The following is a 14,559-nucleotide window of genomic DNA, read 5'->3' on the forward strand; positions in this document are numbered from 1 at the left end:
GAACGAGAAGCAAATCGCAGCAAATGACCCGCCGAAGCTTCCCCTGAAGCTACCCCGCCATCTCAGCAGAGAAGTAGCGTGGCTTCCACCGAGCAGCTTTAGCTGGAGCCTGTCTTCACGGCTCCTGCTAGCTACCCCGTGGAGTCTCAACATTGCCACCTTATGACGCAATGGATGAAATTCAAAGTCAAGGCGGCTGTTGGCTCTGTTTTACCTACTGAACCTGGTGCAACCTACCACTATCGGTCGATTACAGAAGGATATGCTAGGGTGATGGTGGATGAAATAACGGACGGATTTGAGGACCTCAAGCTTGACCACCCTACGGGTGAAGGGGAGATTCGACTGGGTTCTTCTCTGAAGACTCCATGCCTATGGTGGAAGGAGCTCATCAACCTTCCGAACTGGACGCCTCCGCCTCCTCCTCCTTTTCCGGCGAGTCAGGGCACTCCGCCTCTGATACGTCTCCAACGTATCTATAATTTTTGATTGCTCCATGCTACTTTATCTACTGTTTTAGGCAATATTGGGCTTTATTATCCACTTTCATATTATTTTTGGGACTAACCTATTAACCGGAGGCCCAACCCAGATTTGCTGTTTCGAGGAAAAGGAATATTAGACGGAGTCAAAAAGGAACGAAATCAACTTGAGAAGTTATTTTTGGAAGGAAACCCACCTGATGGACTTGGACCCCACGTCAGAAGATACGGGAGGTGCTCACGAGGTTGGGGGGCGCGCCCTCCCACCCTAGGCGCGCCCCTGCCTCGTGGGGCCCCCGTAGCTCCGCCGACGTTCTGCCTGCACCCATATATACCTACGTACCCTAAAACTTCCAGAACAGAAGATAGATCGGGAGTTCCGCCGCCGCAAGCCTCTATAGCCACCAAAAACCAATCGGGACCCTGTTCCGGCACCTTGCCGGAGGGGGGTCCCATCACCGGAGGCCATCTTCATCATCCCGGTGCTATCCATGACGAGGAGGGAGTAGTTCACCCTCGGGGCTGAGGGTATGTACCAGTAGATATGTGTTTGATCTCTCTCTCTCGTGTTCTCTCTCGTGTTCCTCTATGGCACGATCTTGATGTATCCCGAGCTTTGCTATTGTAGTTGGATCTTATGATGTTTCTCCCCCTCTACTCTCTTGTGATGAATTGAGTTTCCCCTTTGAAGTTATTTTATCGGATTGAGTCTTTATGAGAACACTTGATGTATGTCTTGCATGGGACAACCGTGGTGACAATGGGTTATTCTATTGATCCACTTGATGTATGTTTTGGTGATCAACTTGCGGGTTTTGTGACACTTGGGAACCTATGCATAGGGGTTGGCACACGTTCTTGACTCTCCGGTAGTAGCTTTGGGGCCCTCTTTGAAGTACTTTTATGTTGGTTGGATGAATCTGAGATTGTGTGATACATATCGTATAATCATGCCCACGGATACTTGAGGTGACAATGGAGTATCTAGGTGACATTAGGGTTTTGGTTGATTTGTGTCTTAAGGTGTTATACTAGTATGAACTCTTTTATAGATCGATCCGAAAGAATAGCTTTGTGGTGGTTTCGTACCCGACCATAATCTCTACGTTTGTTCTCCGCTATTAGTGGCTTTGGATTGACTCTTTGTTGCATGTTGAGGGCTTGCCATATGTTCTATCTATGTTATTATTGTTGAGAGAACTTGCACTAGTGAAAGTATGAACCCTAGGCCTTGTTTCCTATCATTGCAATACCATTTACGCTCACTTTTATCGCTCGCTACCTTGCTGTTTTTATTATTTCAGATTACAAAAACCCATATCTACTATCTATTTTGCACTTGTATCTTCATCTCTTTGCCGAACTAGTGCGCCTATACAATTTACCATTGTATTGGGTGTGTTGGGGACACAAGAGACTTTTTGTTATTTGGTTGCAGGGTTGTTTGAGAGAGACCATCTTCATCCTACGCCTCCTACGGATTGATAAACCTTAGGTCATCCACTTGAGGGAAATTTGCTACTGTCCTACAAACCTGTGCACTTGCAGGCCCAACAACATCTACAAGAAGAAGGTTGTGTAGTAGACATCAGCCTCCTCCTCTGCCTCCTCCTCCGACAAGTGATCATGGCACTCAGCCTCCTCCTCCGACGAGTGATCAGGGCACTCAGCCTCCTTCTCCGGCGTGTGGCGGCACTCCGCCTCCTTCTCCGCCTACGCCGATGCGCCCGAGCAGCCAGCCTCCTCCTTCTCCATCTCGTCAACAAGGGCGGAAGAGACCCGCCGCCGCTCTGGCTGCTCTGGCGCGTCGTAGTCCTTCTCCTCCGCCTCGTAAGAAAGGAAAGACAGTCGCGGCCGCTCCGTCTGCTCCGGCGTCTAGCAGTACAGCCAGAGGCAGGATACAATATAGATTCGGTCCTTCTCTGAATACTCCAGAGAAGTTACCATACGAGAGGAGCCTGGAGGAAAACACGAAGATCGTGCGAGCCGAAGTGAAGAACTGCTTTGAAGGGGTGAAAGCAAAGAAACATCCACCTTCGGAGGAGAAGATAGATCCGGTAAAAGTGAAGCGTACTCTTGCTGCCTTGAAGAAACTACCAAAGTCTCCGGTGAAAGGCAACTATGAGCGCATTATTGAAAAGTCATTTATCGAAGCAGAGTGGTCGGGAAGTACTGTCAGTGATCAAAGGTTAGCAGAACGATAAGCTGGGAAAAAAATTGCCCAGCTCGGCGAACAAGCGAACCAATCGTTCCCCCCGCTCTAGGTGTCTAGCGATATCGTCGCTAATGATTCAGGAGGGATGGTGCCCGGTTATAACAATCTTTGAGATTACCTGCCCGACGATGTACATTATGATTTCTTGGAGGTGGATGAACACAAATACGAGTACGGGAAGCCTCTCGTCAAAGATGAAAGATCTCTAACAACAATGATGCGAAGATTCCATGATTGGTACATGAAAACCTGCAGTGTCTGAGGGGAGGAATACTTTGACGCTGAGAGTTAGAGAGGAGCATGACCTCGTTGGAATTGAACTGTTGAATGTTCCATTTGAGGAGTTCTTCGTGTTTTTCAATCAAAAGGCCCTCGATAAATTAACGGTCACTTGCTACTGCCTGTAAGTAGTACTACTTCTGTCATTAAGTCTCTATATATAGGTCAACTCTTTCATTGCATGTATTTTTAATTATCGTTGCTATATTATGCAGATTGAAGATCGCCGAATTGAAGAAAAGACAAATCGGTGATATTGGGTTCATTAACACAAATCTCATAGATGCATATATGGTTGAATTTTAGGCCAGAGATACCGAGGCCAAGTTGCTACAATCGTTTGTATTAAATCAAAACAAAGCTATAATACTCTTTCCTTACAACTTCAAGTGAGTGTTACTGTCTTGTGCATATTCGGTTTCCCTTATTAGTCGAGGTTATAGTAATGTAATTGATGAGTTATGCATGCGTGCGCAGCTTCCACTATATTCTCCTAGAGATTAAGCTTGAGCAGGGACTACTAACCGTCTTAGACTCGAGACGAAAAGATCCCAAAGAGTATGCGGACATGACTGAAATTCTAGAGAAGTAAGTTAAATCGATCATTATCGCACCACATCAACAACTTTGTTCATTTCTTGATATCAAGTAATTGTTTTCTGTGTCTGGCAGGGTTTGGAAAAAATTCACCTCAAAAACTCCGGGACTGCCGAAGAAGCTGCAATTTAAACACCCGAAAATAAGTACTATAGTAGCATGTTCCGCGCATCTCCTAGTGATTCAAGCGCTAGTTTCATCAATACCATTTAGCATGCTTGCTTATCAGTTTGATTGACCTCTATTTCTTGTAAAGTGATTGTGGCAGGAACAAGGGAATGATTACTGTGGATACTATATTTGCGAGTCCATCCGCCACACGACCTGTGAGCGGGGCTACTCTGATAAACAATATGAAGTGCGTAAATAATAATATTCACAATTTTATTTTATTACCATCATTTGTGTTGAGTTTCATATATTCATATATATGTATTGACCCCCTTCTTCAAATTAGATATTTCGGATGCGGGATGAACTCCTACCACCAGATCGTATGCAAGCAATTCAAGAGGAATTTGCGTCATTCTTTTTTGACCACGTGATCGATAAAGACGGAGAATACCATGTGGACCCTGAGTTCATATATAATTAGGAGATTATATTGTAAGAGATAATTATATTGTATATATGTAGCACTTGTTGTTTGACTAATCTCTCATAGAAGGAGAGGTGGTCGATATCACTTCTCTCTGTGTGCATATGTTCATGACGATCTTCGGTTTCCTTCATTTGCTTACTAGCAAGCATGTCTAGTCCTCTCTATACGTATAGTACGTAGTGTCGACCAAGCACGGAGATAAGAGAGGACACTTCTCTCTATTAATTAGCTAGCAAACACAATATAAGAAACACCTAAATTAACCCCCCAAAACTCCCTAACCCCCCCTCCCCCTTTCAAAAAAAAACCCAGCCCCTGAAATGCTGACGCGTAGATGCCTATTGGTCCTGGTTGATGCCACCAACCGGGACCAAAGGGCCTCCTGCCTGGGCTCGCCGCACCGGCCACGTGGAGACCCATCTATCCATGTTTGTATAAGAACCGGGACTAAAGGTCTAGGGCATTAGTAACGACACTTTAGTCCCGGTTCAATAACCGGGACAAATGGCCCTTACGAACCGGGACAATAGGCCCTTTTTCTTCTAGTGCTAGGAATCAAACCATGAATATAGGGAAAAGCCTTAAGGATTACAATCCTGTAAATTGTCTTTAAAAATCATTTGAGTGAAAGAGGCCCTTCAAAGTTAGCTGCGGAGTCTAGATCAACCACCGTTCTTCAAATTAGCAATATGTGGTCATTTGCTCCACTACGGACGCAAGGAGGTGCCTGGTTCCAAAGTTGATTAAATCCAACGACAAAGGCAGCTGTGGGTTTATAGACAATGCAAAACATAGCTATTTAACTACACTAATGCACCTGTTTAGAGAGTTGAGGCATCGAGCCATCGATGGCATCATCTCAAGTGTTCTGACGACCATTGTCTATTGGCAAGCACCAAAGGACAGGGCCAAAGGGGCATACGCTTATCCTAGCGCATACTTAGACATAGTCACATACACATCACATCAACATGGGTATTAATTAGTGTGTTCCACATGGGCGGCAACGCGTCGCAAAGTCAGCGCATGGAGATTGATTGGCTCAAATTTGACAATACAAATAAGGAAGATATAGGAGTTACCGCGGAAATTACTTTTGGCGGCCGAGCTCCATGGAGGCCTCCAAATGCAAAATTCAAAATTCATAAAAATTCATACATTCCAAAAAAAATTGGAAAAAAATACAGATATAGATGAAAGCATAATGCACAAGTGTGTATATTTTCAGGATGAAATACATTGGAATGAGGGCTGTGCAGAAAATAAAAAACATTTGGGGCTTTTTAACACATGATACTAGTCATCCCCAGACCATGAATTTGTCTTTTTTGTACAAGTAGTATTTCAACGTATTTCATTCTGAAATTTTACACACATACACCTCACATCCTTATTTACTTGTATAATTTTTTTTCAGATTTTTTCGAAACCAAAGTTTTAGTTTCTCAAAAATTCGGCCTTCATGGAGGCCGAGATCCAAAATGATGCGGCAATTCATGGAGTTAAACGGGTTCAAATCTGTCCTTTGTTTTTTTTCTTTTCTTTCGGTGCGCCGGGCGGTGGTTCCCTAGTTGATTAATCCAATTATCCAAGTAACTGTCATGCTTGTCTGCAGTCAATGCAAAACCGAGTTGTCCTGGTGCTTAAACATGGCCACATGGATGTTAATTAGTGATGCACACATGATCTTAGGGAACATCAGGAATCTCTTTTCTAAGTCACATGAAAACTACGCGTACACTAAGTCAGCGCCTTGTGATTGGTGGTGCGGTGTATAATTACGTGGCTATTTATTTCTTCCATCTCAAGATCCCATCTAAGCCTTGTCAGAGTAACACTATCTACTATTACTACCACAACCGCTGATACATGGGACCCCGCTATCCACAGCCCCGCATGGCAGCCAGACTATGAACATGATGGTCTAACTAATCCAGTCACATCGTTAAATTAGTAAGAATTCTGTACAACGCTGGTTTCTATACCTTAGCCAGTTTCTCCCTTATGACACGATCATTGCCCAGAGTGCTTTTGGAGTAACCACATAGCGCTTCCAGCCCTCTAACACCCAAACCACTCCCAGAGAGGCCGAGACATGGAGATCGCCATGGGGGCTATTGGCCCTCTCCTCCCGAAGCTCAGTGAGCTGCTCATGGGAGAGCTCACCATGGAGAAACAAGTGAGGAAAGGCATTGAGTCTCTCATGACAGAGCTCACATTGATGCATGCTGCCTTGAGTAAGGTGGCAGAAGTTCTCGTGGACCAGCTTCACAAGGGGGTCAAGATCTGGGCAGGAAATGTAAAGGAGTTGTCGTACCAAATGGAGGAAATTGTTGATGTTTTCATGGTGCGCGTGGAGGATGGTGGAAAACCTGCCAACCCAAAGAACAAAGTCAAGAAGATACTCAAGAAGGTTAAAAGATTATTCAAGAATGGCAAGGATCTCCATCAGATCTCTGATGCTCTAAAAGAAGTGGTTCATCAAGCTAAGTAGTTGGCCGAGCTGCCGCAAAGGTATGAGCAGGGGATGCGAGATCCTAGCACTAGTGTTATTGTTGACCCTCGCATGATGGCCCTATACACAGATGTGTCTGAACTCGTCGGCATTGATGAAACACGAGACGAGTTGATAAACATGTTGATCGAAGGTGATGATTGGTTGAAGCATCCATTGAAGACAATCTCTATTGTTGGATTTGGTGGGTTGGGCAAGACAACTCTTGCCAAATCAGCGTATGAGAAGATCAAAGGGCAATTCGATTATGATGCTTTTATTTCGGTTTCTCAGAATCCCAGCAAGAAGAAAGTCTTCAAGAATATTCTCTACGAACTTGACAAGAACAAGTATGCACACATTCATAGTGAAGAATGGGAAGAAAATCATCTAATCGATGAAATAATTGAATTCCTTAATGGCAACAGGTACATGTGTTTTTTCCTTTTGCAAATGGATTATCATTTTGTCTAGTTAAATAATGATAGTATTTTAGAGTAGTGCATATGCATCTTGATATCATATTGTTGGTTTATTGTTTTATGCTTTTGGCATAAATGATGTAGTTAGTGCATAACTCATCTTTCAACAATTAGGGAGTGCATATATTAAGGTAACCGAGAAATTCTTGTGCCTAAGTGGATGATCTCAACTGTTAATGCAACGATTGCACATTTCTAGAACTATAGTTGCACATAAGTTATCATGTGTGTGTGTGTGTGTGTGTGTGTGTGTGTGTGTGTGTGTGTGTGTGTGTGTGTGTGTGTGTGGAAATCTAGGTCTCAGAATATGCAATTTGGTCGAGTTATAAATATATTTTTATTAGTTTCCTCTGAAATAACAAATCAGTACTAACATAATATATCTTACTGTATATATCTTCATTGTATCGATTTGCTAACTAATTCAAAATGTAAACAAAGGTACCTCATCATAATTGATGACATATGGGATACAGAAGTGTGGCAATTAATCAAGTGTGCTTTCTCCAAGAAGAGTCCTGGAAGCCGACTAATTACGACAACCCGCATCGTTAGTGTCTCTGAAGCATGCTGCTCTTCCAGGGATGATATCTACAAAATGAAACCTCTTTCTGAAGATGTGTCAAGAATTCTCTTCTTAAAAGAGTATTTTATGAGAAAGGGTGTCCCCAAGAGTTGGTGCAAGTATCGAAAGACATTTTGAAGAAATGTGGTGGCATACCATTAGCTATTATTTCTATAGCAAGTCTTCTTGCTAATAATCATGAGATGAAAAGAAAGGACCAATGGTATGCTTTGCTCAATTCCATTGGCCACGGACTTACAGAAGATCACGGTTTGGAGCAGATGAAACAGATATTATTATTCAGTTATTATGATCTACCTTCGTATCTGAAACCTTGTTTTTTATATCTTGGCATCTTCCCGGAAGATCACAAGATTATGAAAGGAAAGCTAATATGGAGATGGATATCAGAAGGCTTTGTTTATAGTGAAAAACAAGAAACTGACTTATATGAGCTTGGTAACAACTACTTCAATGAGCTAGTAAATAGAAGTATGATCCAGCCAATTGGCATTGATGATAGAGAAGATAAACAAGCGTGTTGTGTACATGACATGGTGCTTGATCTCATATGCTCACTTTCAAGTGAAGAAAACTTTGTCACAATATTGGATGGCACCGGAGGAAAAATGCCTAATTATGAAAGCAAGGTCCGCAGATTGTCCATCCAAAATAGAAAGATTGATGTGGATATTTCTAGGATGGCACATATAAGATCTCTTACCGTTTTCACCAATAATGTTGTCGGGAAAATTTTGGATATTTCAAGTTTTCAAGTTCTTCGTGTGTTGGATTTCGAAGGTTGTGATATCTCGGATATTGGGTATGTGGGAGATCTTTTACATTTGAGGTACTTAGGACTAAAATATACTCACGTTGAGGACCTTCCCACTGAAATTGGGAAGCTACAATTTTTGCTTACCTTGGATTTAAGAGGTACTAAGATAAAAGTTCTGCCATCAAGTGTTGTTCATCTAAGACGTCTGATGTGCCTATATGTTGACTATCATATGAAGCTGCCGTCTGGGATAAGTAATCTGGCTTCCCTAGAAGTGCTAGGTACAATGATGTTGTTTGACAAGGACCTTGATGCTGTGAAAGAATTGGGCCATCTGACCAAGCTTAGGGTGCTCCAGGTTTACTACCATGTTGATGAGAGCCTGGATAAAGCTTTGATGGGATCTCTTAGTAATCTGTACAAACTGGACAGTCTAGATATTTATGTCCGTGCTGGAGAAATTAATTTCTTGAGCGAAGATTGGGTTCCTCCTCTACAACTCCGTAGATTGGCTTTCTCGTTACCGTCGAGTTGGTTCAAGATACTGCCGTCATGGATCAATCCTTCATCGCTTTCTCTCCTCGCCTATCTTCATATAAAGGTGGTTAAAGTGTCATCGGAGGCCATCCAACTCATTGGGATTCTTCCTGCTCTTTTGTTCTCGAGATAATGGATATTTCTAATTTCTATGAAGAGCGTGTGGTGGAAATGTCTGCCCTTTCCTCTGTTGCGTTATTCCCATGTGCGACGGAGTGTCACTTCCTTTGTATTGGTGCAGTGCCGTCTATGTTTCCACGAGGAGCTGCGCCGAGGCTTAAGCATCTTGGCTTCACCTTCTCAGCTAAGTGGATCGCCCGTGAAAACATCGATTTGTGCATGCGCCACCTCCCTTCCTTGGAGCGACTTGAGGTTAAAGTTATTAAGGAGGAAGCTAGTGATCGCGAGGTGTTAGGTGTATGAAGCAAAGGCAGCGCTGAGGGCCGCAGCGGAGGACCACCCTGACCGTCCCGTCCTTGACTTGCATTGACGCATGCATAGGAATAGGTGCGCACACTAGTGTTCGTTGCTTTTTCTTTGTTTCTTTCTCAGTTTCATGTGGAGGCTAGCTCCTCGAGCTAACCTCTGCTGTACGTGTATTCTTTTGTTTTCCGACCAAGTTTTTAATTCCTCTCCTCTTCTGTTGTTCAGTTTCAGGCGGCCGGAGTGCTAGGTCGATTCACCAAATCTTCCGCTCAGCAGGTATTATGCTAGCAGCATTGAGCTATTCTTGATTTCAATATTTTATTTGGCTAGCTAGGTCGATTGATCTGGCCCCTAAAGCCTAAATATTGTAATATGAACTGCTTATGCTACCAAGGTACAAGATTACATATGTTAAGTACTCCCTCCGTAAAGAAATATAAGAGCGCAGGGAGCAATTCAGATTAGTGAGCAATCCACTAAGTAATATATGCTTCTATTGGATGAAACATGTGGTCTTTGTTTTCTGTTCGGAACATTTGACTGAACCATTGGTATGCCTGTGATGTGTGCTTACATGATACACATCTGTATGTATTTGCTAGCAGTATATGCGCCTATCTGAAGTTCCAGCAAATCTGCAATGTGGATTTCGCCTTGGTTACTTATGGTGCATAAATACATAGCATCATTGTTACTTCTGCTTGCCACAAGATCACATATAAAGTACTCCACATTACATTAGCAAGCAATTCACTAGTAAGTACTAGTATAAATATGGGCCCTGTATGTGTGCCCTTTTCGTAGTTGGATGGGGTATGTTTTCTTCTTCTGTAACATTTAGATGGGCCACTCACATGTATGTCCTTCAACATGGCATTGCAGGCAGCATGAGCTAACAAATGTCGTCGACATGTAGTACTTGATTGCGCATGCCTCCGGTTCTTCTCCAGCCATATACTGTCAAGCACACTGCGTTTACCATGCTGTTTGATCTGTCTTCGCTCTGCAACGAGATGAAGCAAATCAACTGACTCTTCTATCTTTATACAAGGGAGCAAGTCATATGGTGATGTTTTCTTTTTCTGTTATCTTGCAACGAAATTGTATCAAGTGACCCATACAAAGGCCATGAACTCATAGATGGATTGTCATACCAGTGTCTTGTCATAGCCATCAACTCTTTTTTGGAACGGTGCGTGAGAGTACTCTTGTTATGATCAAAGCTACACGCATTTATTTTTCTCTCAGCTGTATTAGTGCCGTAGATATCGATGATGCCAGCCAGTCGGTTTCGGCCGCAGTTTCGACGGAAATTTAACTGAAGCTGTAAGGCTGAAGCCACGCCGAATTCAGTCAGACAGATTATTTAGCGATGCCTCAATTTGTGGAGCGTTTGTTACACACTAGTGGTTGGGGCTTGCCATTGCGGGCCGCTTGAGAGGAAGCTATGTGCATCTCGCAATCTTATCAATTTTTTTAAATATATTCTTGCGTCACATGGACATCACAGCCATCGTAAAAGAAAAAGAAACAGCCTAGAAAAACTTTTCTCAAAAAAAATTCTCCCTACCATTTAAAAAACTCTAAAAAAACTTTCTCACCGTATCCAACCAATATGCGTCACATGGCGTAATTGGTTGGCCACCATTCCAGCGCCTCTTAATGGGTTTAATGAACACATTCGGGTGTAATTATTGTCCAGGTCCTGCCGTTGATGTGAGGTATTCTGATTTGTCACCACACGTTCCAGAAATGTGGTCAGGTCCTCTGTTGTCTGTAGCAACTTCTGCGTGAAAATGATCCTCCAGTGAAAGCAGAATCGCGCACGATGAGACCAGGAGATCCATTAGACCTCAACTTAGTTGTTCTCTGTTGTCTTAGCTGGATGACACATGGGACCTCACGGAGGGCCCACATGGCAGCAGATCTGTGCCGGCACGTGATTGGTCGGATTCGTTATCAGAGCATCTCCAGCCCCCCCCCCCCCCCCCCCCCCCCCCCCCCCCGACGCTTGAAATATCGCCGCCTGGGGCGAACCGGAGATAATCTCGGCATGGGGCCGGTCGGGTTCCCAGCCACCGCCTACAGGTCGCCCCCAGACACCCTCTTTTTGAAATGGAACTCGGCCAAACACGACACAAAATTCGTTCAAACTCGACAATTTCATTCATATTTGTACAAAAACTTAGAAATATAAATTAAAACTAACTAAAACGACATTACTACGCTGTCACCCACCTTCTACATGCCGAGGAGCCAGTCGGTTTCGGCCGTAGTTTCGACAGAAATCTAACTGAAGTTGTAAGGCTAAATCCACGCCAAATTCAGTCGGACAGATTATTTAGAGATGCCTAATTTTGTGCAGCGTTTATTATACATGGACACATTCAGGTGTAGTCACTGGCCAGGTCCTAACGTTGTTGTGAGGTATTCTGATTTGTCACCACATGTTCCAGAAATGTTGGTCAGGCCTTCTGATGCCTGCGTGAATGGGGAAGTTTCAGATGGAGTTGCAATCAGAAAGATGGAGTGCCCAAGCTTAGAGCAACTTCAATGGGGCGATCCATTTCGTCCGCCGCTGTCCGTTTGGGTCTGCGCGGACACAAAAGGCGGCCCAACACACCGATCCAAACGGCGCGTGTCCGCTTGGCGTCTACATGTCCGTGCGGACACGAGACAGACGCACGCACGCGCCTACTCCTCTCCCCGGGCCTGCCGGTTGGTGGCAGCCACCACCATTTCCCTCCATTTTCCCCAAAAACACTCCCGCCTGCGCGCTCGCTCCTTCCCCAACCAGCCATGGACGACGCCATCGACCTTGACGCCGCTGCCGGCCTCGCCTCCCTCGCCTCGTCCGGCACTGCCGCCCCCGCAGGAAAAGGCAAGCCTCATGCCCCGTGCAAGACGGCCGCCATGACCAAGCCAAAGAAGACGCTGACGCCCAAACAGCGGGCACGCGAGTCGGCCAAGAGGAAGGGCCGGAGGCACACCGCGGACGCGAGGGATGAGGCCTCCGCTCAGGCCACCGTCATCGCCGCCGCGCAGCAGGAGGTCACCAACGCCCGCGTCGCGGCGACAACGAGGGAGGCGCTCTACATGCTAGGGTTAAACCCTAGCCAGCACGGCCTCGTCCAAGCCGCCGTCGCCGCGGCCAGCACCGGCTCGTTGGCGTTTCCTCGGATGGTGTTGCCCGACTCGCCCCGAGCGTAGGCTTGCAACCCGATCCCCGGCTTCCACGTCTACCCGCAGGCCTCCCGCTTCTCCGGGGAGTGCTCACCCGAAGTAAGCATGATCGCGCCTTCCACGCTCGCGCTCGTGCCCATCGACCTCAACTCCACCCCGGGGGCCGGTGGCTCGTCATCTGGCGGCGCGAGGAAACGCGCGCGGCAGACGCCGACCGGCGTGCTCCCGGGCGCCCGCAACCTGTTTGAGGAAATGCCGTCCGCCGCCGTCGAGGAATACATGCAGAACCTCATATTCGAGGGCGGTACGCTGGCCGCTGGCTACGATCCCGACGAGACACAAAGCCAGGACGGCCGCGGGGCGTTCACGCCGGCCGCTGGCTATAATCCTGACCAGGCGGCCTTCATGCGTGATCAGGTTGGCATCGACCTGGACGGCTTCCCCCTTGACCACGAGTTCCTGGAAGACTACAGGCTAGAGGAAGAGGACGAGTGCGACATCGACGTGGAGCCTTTGTTTGAGGACGAGCTCGCCAACCGGTGGGTCTCCATTTCCAAGCGGTGGAGGGTGATCCAACAAGAGTGCAACAAGTTTTGCGCCACTCTTGAGAGCGTCAAGGCCCGCCCCGTGAGCGGCATCGGCATGCAAGACATGGTATGCTAGCAAGCCGCCCTCTTTTGTGTTATCAAGTCCATCCTTTGTGTGTTCATTTGCATATCACTTGCCCATATGCTTGCATGGAAACATTTTGTAGGCATTTCAAACTTTGGAGGCATTCAAGGTGCAACACAATGGCAAGTGCTTCAACCTCTCCCATTGCTATCGGGTCATCAAGGACGAGGAGAAGTTCAAGGCGCAATATGCCGCACTCAAGTCGCGTGAGGGGAAGAAAGCCGTGGAGGATGTTGGGGAGGGCGAGCCGGCACGGCCGCAGGGGAAGACCAACTCCAAGAAGGAGGACAAGCGAGATGCGGCCACCAACGCTTTGATCGCAAGCGTGGACGGCATGATGAACAAGAAGGACTCAAGGGAGGAGGAGCACCGGCATTTCAAGGCGGAGAAAATGGACGCTTTCATGGAGATCCAAAGGAGGAGGCTTGACCTGGACGTCGAGAAGCAAGCCAAGATGTTTGAGTTAGAGGCGGAAAAGCAAGCCAAGATGCTAGAGATCGAGACCGCTAATGCCAAGACCAAGGTGAAAGAAGTGGCTCTCGCGAGCATGATGATCGGGGTGGAGATCATGAAGGTGGATCTCAACACCGTGTCGCCAAGGAAGAGGCCGTGGTTCGAGAAGATGCAGGCCGACATGCTCAAGTTTGACGATGAGTGATCTATGGCGGCGAGCGCCATTTTTTTTGTATGTCGGCAGGTGTGCCGGCATAACCACGAGAGCCGCGATGGCGTGGTCGAACTCAAGTCCGACCTTTTTTGTGTGCTGACATGTGTACCGGTCGGCTGGCCAGCATAAACTGTGGTGATATTTTCTGAAACCAACATTGTATGCTGGCGCTGGCATGATGCCGGCCTGAGACATGGCCGCTGGCATGATCGCCCGCGGGCCTTTTTTTAAAGTTAAATGCGGACATTAAATGGATCGGCGCTTTGGGCGCACTGCCAACCCAAATGCAAAACTAGGTGGACGCCGGGCGGATGGCCGACCTAAACAGACAAATGCGCCGTCCGTTTGGGTCGGCGCGTTGGAGTTGCTCTTACTAGGAGTAAGAAAATGATCCTCCAGTGAAAGCGAAATCACGCACGATGAGACAAGGAGATCCATCAGACCTCAACTTAGTTGTTCAATGTTTGTCTAAGCTGGATGACACATGGGACCATACCTCACGGAGGACCCACATGGCCGTAGCTCTGTGCGGGCACGTGATCGGTCGGATCCGTTAACAGGGCTCTGCTCCCGGCGTCTAT

General features: G+C 46.3%; 1 pseudogene; it reads left to right on the forward strand.

Annotated features, from left to right (window-relative positions):
• Nucleotides 1-6,241: 6,241 nt before the first annotated feature.
• Nucleotides 6,242-9,490, forward strand: LOC123066542 (disease resistance protein RGA5-like; annotated as a pseudogene).
• Nucleotides 9,491-14,559: the final 5,069 nt, after the last annotated feature.

The sequence above is a fragment of the Triticum aestivum genome, chromosome 3B (genome assembly GCF_018294505.1).
Source record: "Triticum aestivum cultivar Chinese Spring chromosome 3B, IWGSC CS RefSeq v2.1, whole genome shotgun sequence".
NCBI lineage: Eukaryota > Viridiplantae > Streptophyta > Magnoliopsida > Poales > Poaceae > Triticum > Triticum aestivum.